Below are 14,445 nucleotides of genomic sequence, written 5' to 3' on the forward strand. Positions count from 1 at the left end.
TTTGAAAAAATTAGTTTAAAGCTTGGATACTGACATGAAAAAGTCTTGAAGAAATAAAGTGAAAGAAAATAATGTTGTGATGTTAATCTAAATCCATTTGAAATTAATTAAAGAGTTTTTCTTCAGGTCTATTAAGTAAAGGTAACAACATTATAGTTTTGCTGCGTTTTTTATATCGTAGTAAACTGATTTGTCGAAGCATTTAAATTATAACGCTTTTTAGCAGTGGTTTTGTTAGCGTGCTAGTTGCTAGTAAATATACCTGATGTGATCCAGTCTTATGAAATGTAACGCGATAAAATCGCGAACTACCGGTATACACATGCGTGACTTACCGTCACCCCGAATGCCCGAGACTTAAGCTCACACCAGTTAATTGACTGCGTTTAAAGGAGAATCGATACATGTCGAAGATTTAACGCCGGAAATGGAGCTTAGCGATAACACTTTACAACAAAAAATCAAGATTTTTATCTAATTGTAAGATATATAGGTATCAAATACGTATAGCAAAGAAAAACTTGAATACAAATAAAAGTACGAGATAATAGTAATAAAGAAAATATAAATTGAAAATTACATGCTCAAAATTTTTGTTTATATATCTAAAACTATTTTTTTTAAACTTTATAAATAATTAAAAAATTTTCAATATTAACTTTAAGTAACTGCAACATAGTTTGTATGAATAAAAAATGATGCTCTGTGATTAATGGCGTGTGTTAAAAATTATTTTATGAACTTTTAATTTAAAATATTTCTTAAAGCAAAGTTGGCTTTATACATTTCTCGAAGCGCCTGCGGCTGACAGGAAGTGCGTTATAGTTCTCTCAGTGATTCTGTGCATTTTTCTTTAACAACTTAATTCGTGCTTTTCTCAAAGCAGACTCCCGGCCCAACTGAGAGAAGAAAGAGGTATTTTTTCATTTTTCTTTGGGCTTCTTGCAGGGTGATTCGTATATTTTTCCGGGAATCGTTGAAAGTTTTCGTGCTTTCGGCTCACTGAATCTGCCTTTTTTAAAGTTTCGCATAATGATGGCTGCGATGTTAGGTTTCCCCACCGCATCTTGTGATTGCGGAGATATTTTAAATTTTCTCCAACATTCATCGAAGCAGCAAAGAATGGGATTAAATTTAAAGTTGAAGCTACAGAATTATAATGTACTTTTGTTGTAGTGTTGATAGCTTTTTGTCCGGAATTATATATAGTGATCGTGTACGAGTTGTAAAACAGAACAAGATAAAACTTGTATAAGTTATACTTTTTAATCAATTTGGAGGCGATTTTTCTTTGGTGAAGGTACCGAAATGCTAAAATCTTTTTAGTCATACCTAATGCAAATAAAAAAGATGAGAATATTTGAAAATAAAAAATGGCTCTTTTGTTCTATTAAAAGATTTAGTCGAGATTAAACGATTTTTACTAAATATATGCTAATTGTTTTATTAGCACTAATAATTTTTAAGTTAAATGAAGAAGAAGAGTCAATGTTTTTCAAAAGTTAAAATTTCCTTCTGTGACTAATGTAAAGCTAGGTTAAAATTAGATAAACTTTAGCATTAAAGGGGGAGTACCGCCGAGATAGATCGTGCCATTCTAGATCGGCGACTCGTTATCCGCACGCCTTTAGCTATGCTTTTAGCTATATACGACTTTAGCTACGACTCCAACTACGTAACGTACAATAATCTATTCTGCAGGCGTGTATTTTTGAGTTTACGTCGCCATGACTACCTGGCAAATCGCGCGCGCATACGGTAACGACGACGTCTGCGATGACGACGTCGACGGCGACGTCGACGACGAAGAGAGGCGGTCGTTAGAGGCGCGCGATATCGCGATATCGCTCGCAGAGGTAGGCACTCCGAGCTGTCCAGTGGCCTATTTCAAACTCGACGGATCACTAAGTTGGCGATTAGTCGAGCGCGTCAATATGTTGTATTGTTCGTTAAAAAAGATATGACAGCAGGTATATAAAAGATTTTTTTTATCTTAATTCTTTTTTTACCTCTTTTTACTTTTTATCGTGACTGATAGGAATATTTTTTTCGCAGTCACAGTTGTGGGGATTTCGAGAAGGTTGACTTTTTTTATACGAAACTATAAAGCTTGAGACCGAACTTGTATATAAGATCAATTGTGACGACTGCGATGCAGTATACAACGGACAGACTAAACGTCAGTTAATAACACGCAATAAGGAGCACCAAAATGATATCAAAAAACATAACAGCAATCACTCATCGGTTGTGAGCATCAGACATCGGGTATCGTGTGGTCACAATTTTAAATGGTTGGAAACCAGCATTATCCATAAGGAGAAAAATACTAAAAAAAGAGAGATTGCTGAAATGTTTTTAATTAAAAAACATACGAAAACAATTAATTTAAAAAAGGGTACAGAAAACTTAAATTTTATATATGACAAAGTAATTTCATCGTTGTAAATATCAATGTTTATACTAACAACCTACTATGTACATTGTCAATGTACGAAAAAAGTTAGTATACCTCTCAACTCCGACATGTGAACACGCGTTAGTCGTCGCTCCTCGATAATGTCCTGCTCCGGAAAAAATTTGTATGTGTTCAATAACGACAGCACTTCATCGCGGTGGTCACTCTCTCATAATTAAACGCATTCTCTGCTGTCACCGACTTATACTTGTAAGTTATTTTTTTGCCTTTAATTGCATATTTTTTTACATTGCTCACTGACTATTGTTCTTCCAGCGATCAATTTATGATTATTTCGGGTAAAATTTTCGAAAATGCCGATGTTTAAGTTCGTGACAAAGAATAGTTACTAGGTATCGCTTTTTATCTATAATGTTTTTCCTTGACTATATATATTAATTTTATCTTGCGGATCTAATTATTGCTATGGATTGTTTGTTTGTTGTTTAGATTGCTTGATAAGGACCCGATCCGAGGGATCGAAACGTAGCAACGTTTCAATTTATTTTGCCAATTGAAGTCGAAATCAATAAACTTTTGCTTCTTTACATAAATCCAGACCTCCTGACATATTCTACGTAGAATGAAATGTTGGGGTAAGGTGATCGAATAGTGAATATTTTACGAGTTATTTTATTCCGGCATGTTGTAACATAAAATATGATAATATATCTCGTAAAATATTCCGTATTTTTTTCCTGCCTTAATATGAATGTACTCAATCGAGAATCCTTGTTTTTTACACAAGTAATTTTAACTTTTTATGAATGTGATAACAAGGTAACACCCTGTAGTCGAGAGGGTATCGCCGTAAAACTGTTCGTTAAATTTGCACGTATAAATTTAGGGTGTGTCAACTCGTAAAATATTAAATAGCTGCTGTTTCGCGGGAATTGTTAAGTCGACGAAATTGTCGGATTTTGCCTGCTGACGCAGAAGTTTTATGAAACTGACACGTGATAAGCTTCCATAAATTGAAAAATGTCTCATAAGCAGTTTGCTCTCAATAATCTCGGAAACTGTCGATCTATAAAAATGTGTTTCAATAATATTTATATTTGTTGTTTTTAATTGTGAAATCGATGTTGACAATCAACAATTGTTTTATTACGCGATTTACTTATTTCATCATCAATGAAAAGCTCTTTAATTGAAATTCTTTGACACACGTGGAATCGATTTTAATTTGTCAAACATTTGGAAAGTGTCTCGACTGAAGAGGTAATGTAAAAAGAATTGTGAGAATGCCGCGCTATAAAAATTATTTTTTCATCAAAAAATACCTACTGCAATCAATCGTTATAAAATAATGTATATGTTCTCAATTTCTATTTGTATGACAATAGAGTTTGGTAACTAAAACAAACGTAATATTTTTTCGACTATTTTTTATTTCTTGATATATTTATTTCAAGCGTTTAAAGTTATTTATGTCCAATCTTTAATTACACAGGTGTCGAATATTTTGGAAATTGTAAAACTATAATCGGATGTAGCCAAAATTTTTCATGAATAATAAATTCTCGTGTCAATAAAATCTATAATTTAACAACGGATGTGAGTTAAAGACGATATACCGTTTTAGTTAAGAATATGGGCTCGGCTATTTATTGTAATGATGAAATTGGCACTCAAGCTCGTATTACAAGTTAATAAAGAGTGTCGGAAGAGTTATGGCGGTATAATGACGGTGTTGACGAGCAATTTCGAGAGAGCTAGAAGGTATTACTGGAATTTGTTGTTTAGAAGGAATTAATCCGTGGCGTGATGGGTTGATCCGTTTGCAGAAGGGCGAGCGAGACGCTATAAAGCGAATGTTTGCGACTGATTCCATCTTTCGAAAGCGGAGGAATTCCGCCGGGAAATCTTCCGCTACGATATGATAATGCCTCGTCGGAGGCATTATTTATGGCACACACCCATAATCGTATTCGGCGTGCTCGCGGGTTTACAGTGGCCTTGCATGCGCTTGTAATTACTCAACCGCGTATTAATTTGGCGAAATTACATTGTCAATTAAAAAAAAAAAAGAGAGTACACGTTCCGTGCAAAACGCCGTTGATACGTAGTTATTTCGAAACGACTACAGTAATTTTGCGAAATTACTTTATCAGCTCTCTAAATTTTTTGGAGTGGGAATACTGCCACTCCAGTGAGATTTCACTCTTTTGGAGCTATTTAGAGCTATTTAGAGCTCTTTGGAGGATTTAGAGAGAGGAGCTTTTAAAAGTTTTTACACGGGAATTATTTTTGTCAAACGTAAGCGATAAATAATTGTCCATTTAGCGTAACGCAATTTAAAACTTTTGAAAGTTATCTCGTTAATTCTCTTCCAAACAAAAATACATTGATTTAGGTAAATCTGTTAAAATATTGAATTATTGAACATGAGGATTGGAGTCGCGCACATCGCGGGATCAATATCTTTTTTTTTTTCCAACCGACGAGGTTCTACGTCCCGACTATTTGTTGAAATCAATATGCCAATATAATGCTTTCAATCGATCCGCACGACTCCGCGACGAAAGTAAGGAATAATATTGGTGCAGACTCCGCGTCTTAAATTAAGGATAGCAATTGCTCGATTAATCATGAGGCAAAGTGAACTGCAAAGGTGGTTCGGAGCGAGGATCGATGTCCTCACTGCGCGATATTCTTGTTGCGTCTATTTTTTCTAGCCAATAAGCTTTCGCGATAAAATCCACGTTAATCAGGCTAATCAATCACATAGATCAAGATGTATTTTTTTCGATGATTTTAATGACGGCCGACAATGTCGATCGCGTGAAACGTTTTTGTCTTTTCTTTAAAGGTTATATATGATACAGAAATCTATTTTATATTTATCTTAGAATAATTTTAAAAAATTATAATCCTCCATAAATTTTTAATTTAAACACAAAATTTATTTCAAAAATTTTTTTTAGCACTTAGAATATAAAAAACGTCTACTTGTTGAACAATTTTGATATTTAGGACTTTCGGAATTGCAAAAAAGCATGCATGACGTCGAACTCCAAGATACTCTGCGATTCTGAAACGCTGCGGCATATACTTTCTCGTCACACGTCTATTTTTACTCGTCTCCGCTGAAACGCGACCGTAGTTCACCGTGGTAAAATCTGAAAATCGAATACTGGTAGTGCGCTAGAGTCAATAATCGATACATCGCGGTGCGGCGCGGCGCTCCGAAAAGCCGGTGACCGCGGCGTGTGGATTGGAAATTGCAGCGCGCGCGCGTGCTGCAACCGCCCCTCTGTCTCACCCCTCGCGCCACTACGGCCGTGCCGCTTGTGCCATGCCGGCCGGGGGGCACGTGACCCCAATGGCGCCACGAACGGGTGCGACGGCCCTGAGACCTCTCTCGTCGCGTCGCGGCTCGTCGGAGCGTGCCGAGGCCGGCCGACGGCGCACGAGGGCGTAGCGACGGCAACCGGGCAACCACGTTTCTACCCTCGTTTTCAGTCCGTCGTGGTGTGTCTCGTCGGTCGCCGGTTCGTCCGACAACCACGCGCGCTGCTCTGTTTTTTCTCTCCCTCTTTCTCTATCTCTCTTTCTCCTCCCGTCCCCGTCCCCGCTACCCCCGCCCCCGCCATTTACCGTGCATCTTTCATTTTTTTAATTCCGTCCACCCGTTGGTTGACCCCCCACCTGTCCCCTTCTTATTTTTTCGAACTGCCGGCATATTCGCGGGGGTCGCGCGCGCGACGTCTGTGTGCCGCGACGCGGAGTGTTACCCCCTCCCCCCCTCGCGCGGAGGTATGTTACCGCGTGACCACCACTCGCCCCGCGTCCCGTGTGCGCCTTGAATACGGATCGGGTTGAACTGCGGGTGAGGAGAGAGAGAGGAGGGAATTCGCATCGCATCGCATCGCGACGGCGACGGCGAGGGGCGGAAGAAAGGACGGGCGGCGATGCAACGCGGCGCGGGGACGTACGTGGTGGCTGCGTGCTGCCGTCGCCCCGACGCGAGAGAACGTTAAGGTAAGAGAGGGTTCAACGAACGCCGGATCGCGCTGCCACGCGCGACTTTCACCCCCTTCCCCCCCTTCTCGCCTCTTTCTTTTCTTATCGCGATGCACTTTGAGGAGGCGATAGGGGTGGCTTTACGAAGTTCCGGGAAACTTGCGAATTGTCCTGAATTTTAATCACCAATGGCAGCGTTAGATCTACTTGATGTTAAGAAATGTCGAGGAGAGAGCGTTATAGCTTGACTGATCTCCGATAGAGAACTATCTCTCATAAGTCTCATTTTGCGAGCAGTCTCTCTTAGTTTGTTATAAGCGAGCCATGGACATAAGCAGAATCTGGTCTATTGAATTAAAAGCTTATATATAAAGGGATCGTAGTTGCTCAAAAAGGTGCATACAGTTCTTAAAACAGTTCTTTTTAAAACTTCGTCCATCCTATATTACTTCCAAGGATATAAAGAATTTTGGTCCAATTTCGGATCCCGAAAACAGGCCTCAGGGACCCTCCTCCTTTGAAAAATTAAACATCTTTTTCTCTCGACGAAAAGACACTTTACTGATAAAAAGACGCGCGACAGTTTTGAGTTTATCTACATTTTTATGCAAAATAAATGTGTGTGTGTATCGTATTTTATCATACAATATATGTATATTAGATAAAATCGATAAATGTTCACTTACAGGCGGACAAGCTCAGCGATAGCAACGCCGAAGTAAGTCGCTAGGGTAATCGACCTCGAAATCATTGCCAGAGCATTCCCCGGCACACATTTAGATACTAACCTTACGATTGCGCGTTTATTTTTCCTCGCCGGCTTATTGCGTGACTTGGAGTTTCGTTGATCGCAATCGACAGTTGATGTTATTAATCACTCAAGTCATTACTGCCGAATTTCTTCGGCAAGTAACGACAAAAGAATAGTTAAAGATAGCGATAAAGACACTCTAAATAAAGATTATACATAATTCAATTATCGTAGTTAGAAATTCTTAGCAAATTCACAAGAAAAACCATTTTCACATTTTTCGAACATAACAGTATATTCAAAAGTTCATGCATCCTATATCTGTATGTTCTCTATAAATAACGTTAGGTGGGCACGGAAAAATTTATGAATAGCCAGTTCCATAAAGAAGTGAAAGAGCATGGCTAAAATAATTCACGTTGTATGAAATTCATGATGTATGGAATTTCTAATATCGCATGTATGTTAAATTAAATATCTATAAGCGGTTAAATTAAATCCCTGCGTATTATTAAGCATATAATACCTATTTACGTAATATAAATCCCCTATTGCTTTATGCTGAAGAAAATATGTATTTTTTATTGTTTTACAAATATATCCTAATACCATTTAGTGTAAGATTTAATGTTAAATATTTCATATTCGGAGTTATATATATGATCATACGAGTGATCATATAACTCCGAATCTTATTTAATAATAATGAGAATTACGTTTAATGTCAACGTGACACGAAAATCAGACAGCTACAGTTAACGTTAAATATGTTATAATAATAAGAATCTTTATCTTCCCTTATATTTATTCCATACATTTATGGAGCAACATGAAGCTATGGTATAATACATATGTCGTAAGAGAAATTAACATTTCTTAAATAACTTTATACGGAATACTTTGCAAATGCAATTTACTCAAAGAAACTAAGATTCGAAGATGATTAATAAAAGATAATAAGTGAAACAGGTCCGATCTTACAATTAGATTATTAATTAGAGAAGATGCCATTTTCGGTCGGACTGGATTATATGGTAGCCTATACTATTAATAATTTCTGGTATGAATTTTGTATACGTTTCTAACTCAGTAGACTTTGCACCGATTATTTGTCGGTCACAGCTTTCTGTAGGAACAGTAAATCCGCATACTTAAATCGATAACTGATAATTTGATGCTAATAAACATTCTTTACAAAATTACTGTAAAGAATTATTGCAAAAATATCACCCCAGATATGATGGTGATATTTTTCGGATGAATTTTGTATACTTTTTCCATTATTTTTCCCCTGGGTGATATTTTTCGCAATAAATTTTTTACAGTGATTTTTCGAATCTGGACCTCTCTATACAACGTGACCGGGCGTCTTTACCAATTGGTCGAGTGTATTTTAAGACCGACAAATAATTGGCGCGCAGTTTACTGAGTTGCAGAAAGTCTACAAAATTCACACAGAAATATTATTATTAGATTAAGATCCAGCCCGACCGCAAATGACACGTTCTCTAATTAATTAATAAAAAAGACAAATTTAACCGAATGCAAGAGTGCACCTGCGTGGGTCATGTGTCCACTAAGTTCTCGAAAAGTAAAACTTTTCAGCAAAAATAGAAATTGGAATAATTCCAGGTTATGATAGTGGAAAAGCTTTTAATTATCAAAATGTAATATAAATGATTAGACTTTCAACATTATATTAAAATTTCAATCTCAATAAAAAATATATACATTTACAGTAACGTCAAAAAGCAAAGTCATTAAAGTCAACGTTATATTTGATCATTGAGCAATGTAATAAATAAATAAATAAACGGTCGCGTATGAAGTCATGAAAAAATTAGAAGATCTAAAATAAATTATCAATCGCATGAATAATAACTGACATTTTTCACAATAACAAATTAAAAAGTAACATTGACATTATCTTTTATTATATACTTATAACCGGTCCCCATGGTCTTATATATCGGATCCTATTTCACATCTTAATGTCAGATACACAAAATGCGTTCCTCCGTTTAGGCTGGAATTGACTAGATATTATTACTTCCAAGGAAGTATAAGGAAGTGATTCCAGCCATTTTGGTCCAATTTTGAAAGATGCCGAAAACAGGCCTTATATAGGGGACCCTCCTCCTTTAAATTACGACTTGAAAAATTCAACGGTAGAATTACGCGCAATTTGCTCTCGTGCTGTTAAGTATGTGCATATGTAAAATGTCTCGTCTACGGTTTTCTCTACGAAATGGTTTCGCGGGTCGATATCCTTTCGCTGTGTAACCACGTGAAATTGGCGTTGCAATTCTCGCGGCTGCCGCGTAAACGAATCCGAGAAAGAATTATGTAGGTTATAGTTGACGCGTTTTAAACCTTCAATTAATCCTTCAATTAATCTGAAATTAATTTAGATATTTTATTGGTTTAAAATAAACATTCAAGCGCGAGTTCGATAAAGAATTTACATTTACAAAGTGATCGTACTCGTCAACGAACTTGGAAACTCGAGCCGCGCCGAGAATGCAGCCATATTTCGTTGCCGCATCCCTGAAATACGTCTGTTTTAATGCATAACCGTGTTACTATTTTTGTTACGTTTTTCCCGAAAAAAATACGTGCTATTTATTTCAGCGATATTAAGTAGCAAGCATCTTTTTCTCCCGGTCAACGGGGGACGGAAGAGTAAGCGGGCGCGTGAAACTCCATTCATTCCACTTATCGATACATCTTTCCACTCCCTGCGCCTCTCGAACAAGAGATATCACGATGTAGGGTACGTCTCGCCCTGAAATTAACGATCCATCGTCCTTTTGTGAAATTTATGGACAAGTTTCAAAAGATTATTTTTAGCAAATGTTTTCAATAGAATAGAAAGTTTTAATCTATTAATAAACATTCGAGCTTAAGAATCCTAAAGAATTTTCTTGTTCTTCGCGGCACGATATACGAGATGTCTATCTTCTATTTGTCTGTTCATCGAATTTACAAATGCTCTCCTCCGCGTTTTTGTATTGATATAGAAATACAATATTTCAACTAATTAAGTTTTAACATGTTACGAACAGATAGTAAAGCTGACAATTGTTTCTAAAGTTGTTAATAAAATCTAAGTGTATTTTATTTTAAAAGAATCTTGATTTGTGGAACGGCTGGAATTTAATTCTGAGAATTAAAAGAGAATTTAATAAGAAAGACTCGAAATGACGATGAAATTCGTATAAAGAGAAGTAGCAGAGTGCTCTGTTTGTAAGTTCTATTCAGAGCAGTTGAGCACTATAGATGATTATCGTTCCCTTTCTCTCGTTTATAAACTATTTTCTACCGGTTTTCTCGGTCTTAACCCTTTGTATAACGTCTCTAGCTTCTCACAATTATGGCCAATTTCTTCACCGTCGGATAACTCTATCCTTCGGTTAACCTCACTCTTCATCGCTTTCTAAGAGTGCAGTTAGAAAGAGATGAAGAGTGAGGTTAACCGAAGGATATATAGAGTTATCCAACGGTGAAGAAATTGACCCTTAGTATCACACCAGTTATTTTTTCGCTGCATTTATTGTAAATTCTATTACATGTCGCGGCGGTTATTAGAGTTTTATTGAGGTTTGTTATCGCGCGAGAATCTTCGTCCAAGACAATTTAAATTCATTTTTCACAACAGCATGTACGTTTTAATTTTAATTCTCCCTGCGGTGTTTTTGCAATGCGAAAGTTTTGGAATTTTGCACGAGAAAGATAGTACAAATGAGACTCGTAACATGTTGATTTTCAACATTTATGAACATGTTAAAAATCCATTAAAATCCAACTGCGCCGTTGCGTTGCAAAGCGGCAACAAATTTTTGCTAATTTTGCTTATAAATTACACATTTTTATTTTTATCCTCTTCCGCTGCCGGTAATTCTTGTAATCGATCTTTGGCAAGTTGCTGATGATCAAACCGCGTGTAAAATACTACATACGCAAGCAATAAAATCGGCTGGCTGCAGATATGACGCACTTTTCCGCGTGCATCCCGTAACATAACATGCACGAGCGGCGAAACTCGGGTTTCTTGTGTCGATTTATTCTTATCGTGATCGCCGCATCCGGGGCTTCTCTTTTTTCACATCAGCGTGAAAGGCCCGGATATGCTCGAGTGCGCGCAAGGGGAATAAAAAGGGAGACACGCAGAGAGAAAAGAGAGCACACCGGAGGAAGGCGGAATATATGTATATGAAAATCTGGCATAGATCTGCTGTTTCTTCCTGCTCGGCTTATCTAATCTCTCTTATCTAATTTACAACTGCGTAATTCGTGTCGAATCCCTGGAAATTTCACGTTTTCTCGTATTTCAAGGTATCTCACCGTACGTTATATTGCGCGACTATCATTAATTAGTTTTTCACACAGAGTATTCGAGATGTTCGAATTGAACTTTAATGGATTAGATCCTCTGGAGTGTGTTCGGAGAGATGATCTTTCTTCGCATAAAGTATTGAAGTACCGATAGTTGGCAATAAGTTGCGAGCAATCGACTCGGATATTTCAAAGTTCGAGTCTTTCGAAACGGAACTTCGGAAATTCCGCTGCGCTCGCGAACTTTCGATGGCCGCGATATATTTGGTCCTATATACGAATTTTTCTACATATTCGGAAGACCCGGTATATAAAACTACATTGTGAATTTATCGTATCGTCGGTATGTATATACCCTAGGCTACGTTTGCGCGAGTGACGATCGTGACGAACACGCGATCGCGTTTTTATCATTAACGTTGTGTACCAAAGATCTTTCCGCGATGGCACGTTTCGAGCCGTGTCTCACGTATCGATCTCGCGCGTTACGGCTTCACAGGCTACATTTCATTTTATGCTATCGCGCTTGTTTTATAACCGGAGTGACACGGTGAGCACTAGACGCGCAGACCCCGGTGACTTTGAGGGAGAAATATATATCGCACTTTCTTGACCGAGACGTATATCTTAATCAACAAGATCGTGCATCAGGCGCGTTCATAAGCCACTTTGCACGATAGGTGCGCAAGGAAATAGCACACGAAACAAGTTCAGATCCGGATTCCGCATATCGATTTTCTCTCTCGCATGTTACGGCTCGGTAGGATCGTCCCTCGTCTAACCCTGTCGCGCGCCATTATACAACAATGATGAAGATCATTGGATAGGTCGGTGGGACACTCTCTTTAAGCTCTTTAAGTCGTTAAGCCCGCGTCGCAAATGGAAGGTTCGCGTGTAGGTACATGTTACAAATGGAGGACACGTATACGTGTTGCATCGCCTTTTCTTAGGGAAGTAGGTAACGTTCTTATCATTAATAGCCAGCAATGTGTTAATTATAGAGGAAACGGAAAAATTCTATCGTAACTCAGGATCCCTCAAGATAATCATGCTGCAAGAATTATTTATTTATTCTCGAATAAATGTTTTTCTTCGTTTGGTTCGGTGGCATATTTGCTTTAGGAAGATAACAGAGTGATAAACGATAAACTTATATGATTAAAAATAAACGATCCATGATATAACGATTACTATATGCTTCAGCAAAATTTAATATGAAATTTATCGTAGGTAATAGAATAAAATAAGATAAAAATAATTACTAAATAATGTTAGTTTATTTCATTTTGTACACAAAAAAAAACGAATTTTTCGCGTAATTGTGAAATATAATATCATCAATCGACAATTCTTCTCATTATTCTCTGTAAAAAAATACTATAAGATATTATTCGAATAGTACATTTTATGACATTTTTCATATTTTATGTCGCAACATGTCCACATAAGATATAAAATAGCTCGTAAAATATACACGGTTCAATAATTTTAACTAAATATTTCTGTGCGCGCACCGGAATAACAAGAACAATCGTAAAAGAAAAATAATACGATTTCGCTGAAAAAGATGCAATTGTGGAAAAAGTGGAAATATTATTGGAAATTGGATATTATTACGTTTTACTTTTTTTCCGTATTCCTGCACTTTTTCTTATCATGAACCGCAAAAGAAATGTGATCTGTTATCTGACTTAATTACCCCGTATTATATATATATATATATATATATAAACGCAATAAAATATTATTTATATAAAATACTCGAGAACAATTTGATTCGCTTACTGATATCTGTGCGTGTAAACGATTTATCTTTTGCACTGAGAGTTTACATATATATCTCAATTCTTGTCAAAGAAAAAGATTGCTTATACATACACACTATCGTCCCTCTCCTGATATGTTATCTTTTCTTTTGATATTCAAACGAAAACTTCGAGGTCTACTTCCTCCCGGTAGGGTAAGATACGGATATAGATATGGGATGATGGGGATAAAGTAATATTCTGGGGGACAAAGTGTAAGCCTCGTCCGTGTATAACGTGTCCCAGGCACGCACGTATAATATACACGTGCAAATAGCGAAAGGTCGCCTCCACGGCGGTTGTTAAAATTATTATGTTTAATCGGGACAACCTGGATGGGTACGGGTTCGGGCTTCGATTGCTGCTTCATTCGCGATTAATTTTTAAACGGTCGCGTGGTTTTTTAAACAGATTATAGCCGTATCGACCGTGTCGGCGAATGACGTTGCTCGCACAATTCAAGACCATCTTCGAGAGCTTGCGACGAATTCATAATGAATCGTCGATCATTCATTATCCGAACATGCGACGGAAGTGCCCGTGCACGAAGTACGTAGGCGCGAAATAACGAAGTTCATTTCCTGCTCACCAAAGACAATAAACGCGATACAGTGCAGTTGTAATATGTAAACAAGATGTTTTAGGTTTGCCGAAATATCCTGTGTTTCATTTCATTTCTAACTCATTATGACAGATCTTGCAACACAGATGATTCTGGCCGTTTTTATATATATTTATGAGCAAATTTTACGAAAGTTTGTTAATTTCAGAAAGGTCAAGTAAACTATGTAAGAATGGGTGACAATTCTATAGACTCTTGGTATATGCTTAAGCTACTATTGTTGATAAGCGCTTGTCATATTGTCGCTTGGCACTCGTTGATCTTGAATAGTGCGCTCTACGTAAATTTTACATAGCATTTTTTTCCACAAAGGAAGAATTCCTGGGTATATTCATTATAGGAAAACTTTTATATATAGAAATATGAATGTGTCTATACAGTAAGTACATATACATATATAAGCACGATACTTTTAAATATGCCCCCGTTTGTAGTTTGACACATACATGTAAGTAATTCGTGCGCGTATATAGATGTGCTAACCTATAAAGATGTGAGATTCTTCAAC

The 14,445-nt window shown here is 37.1% G+C and overlaps 1 protein-coding gene across 3 annotated transcripts in view; it reads left to right on the forward strand.

The window, feature by feature from the left end:
* Positions 1–14,445, forward strand: part of Sk (small conductance calcium-activated potassium channel) — a 174,731-nt gene that overhangs the window by 10,887 nt on the left and 149,399 nt on the right. For 2 of the 3 annotated variants that reach the window (XM_077406893.1, XM_077406895.1), the window contains exon 1: positions 5,943–6,442. The exons of the other annotated variant lie outside the window; for it this stretch is intronic. The gene's annotated coding sequence lies outside the window, so the exon portion shown is untranslated. Of the gene's footprint in view, positions 1–5,942; positions 6,443–14,445 lie in introns of those variants that run through there. 3 annotated transcript variants of the gene reach the window in all.

The sequence above is a fragment of the Temnothorax americanus genome, unplaced genomic scaffold, assembly GCF_048541705.1.
Source record: "Temnothorax americanus isolate GAGA-0224 unplaced genomic scaffold, ASM4854170v1 Scaffold21, whole genome shotgun sequence".
Classification (NCBI taxonomy): domain Eukaryota; kingdom Metazoa; phylum Arthropoda; class Insecta; order Hymenoptera; family Formicidae; genus Temnothorax; species Temnothorax americanus.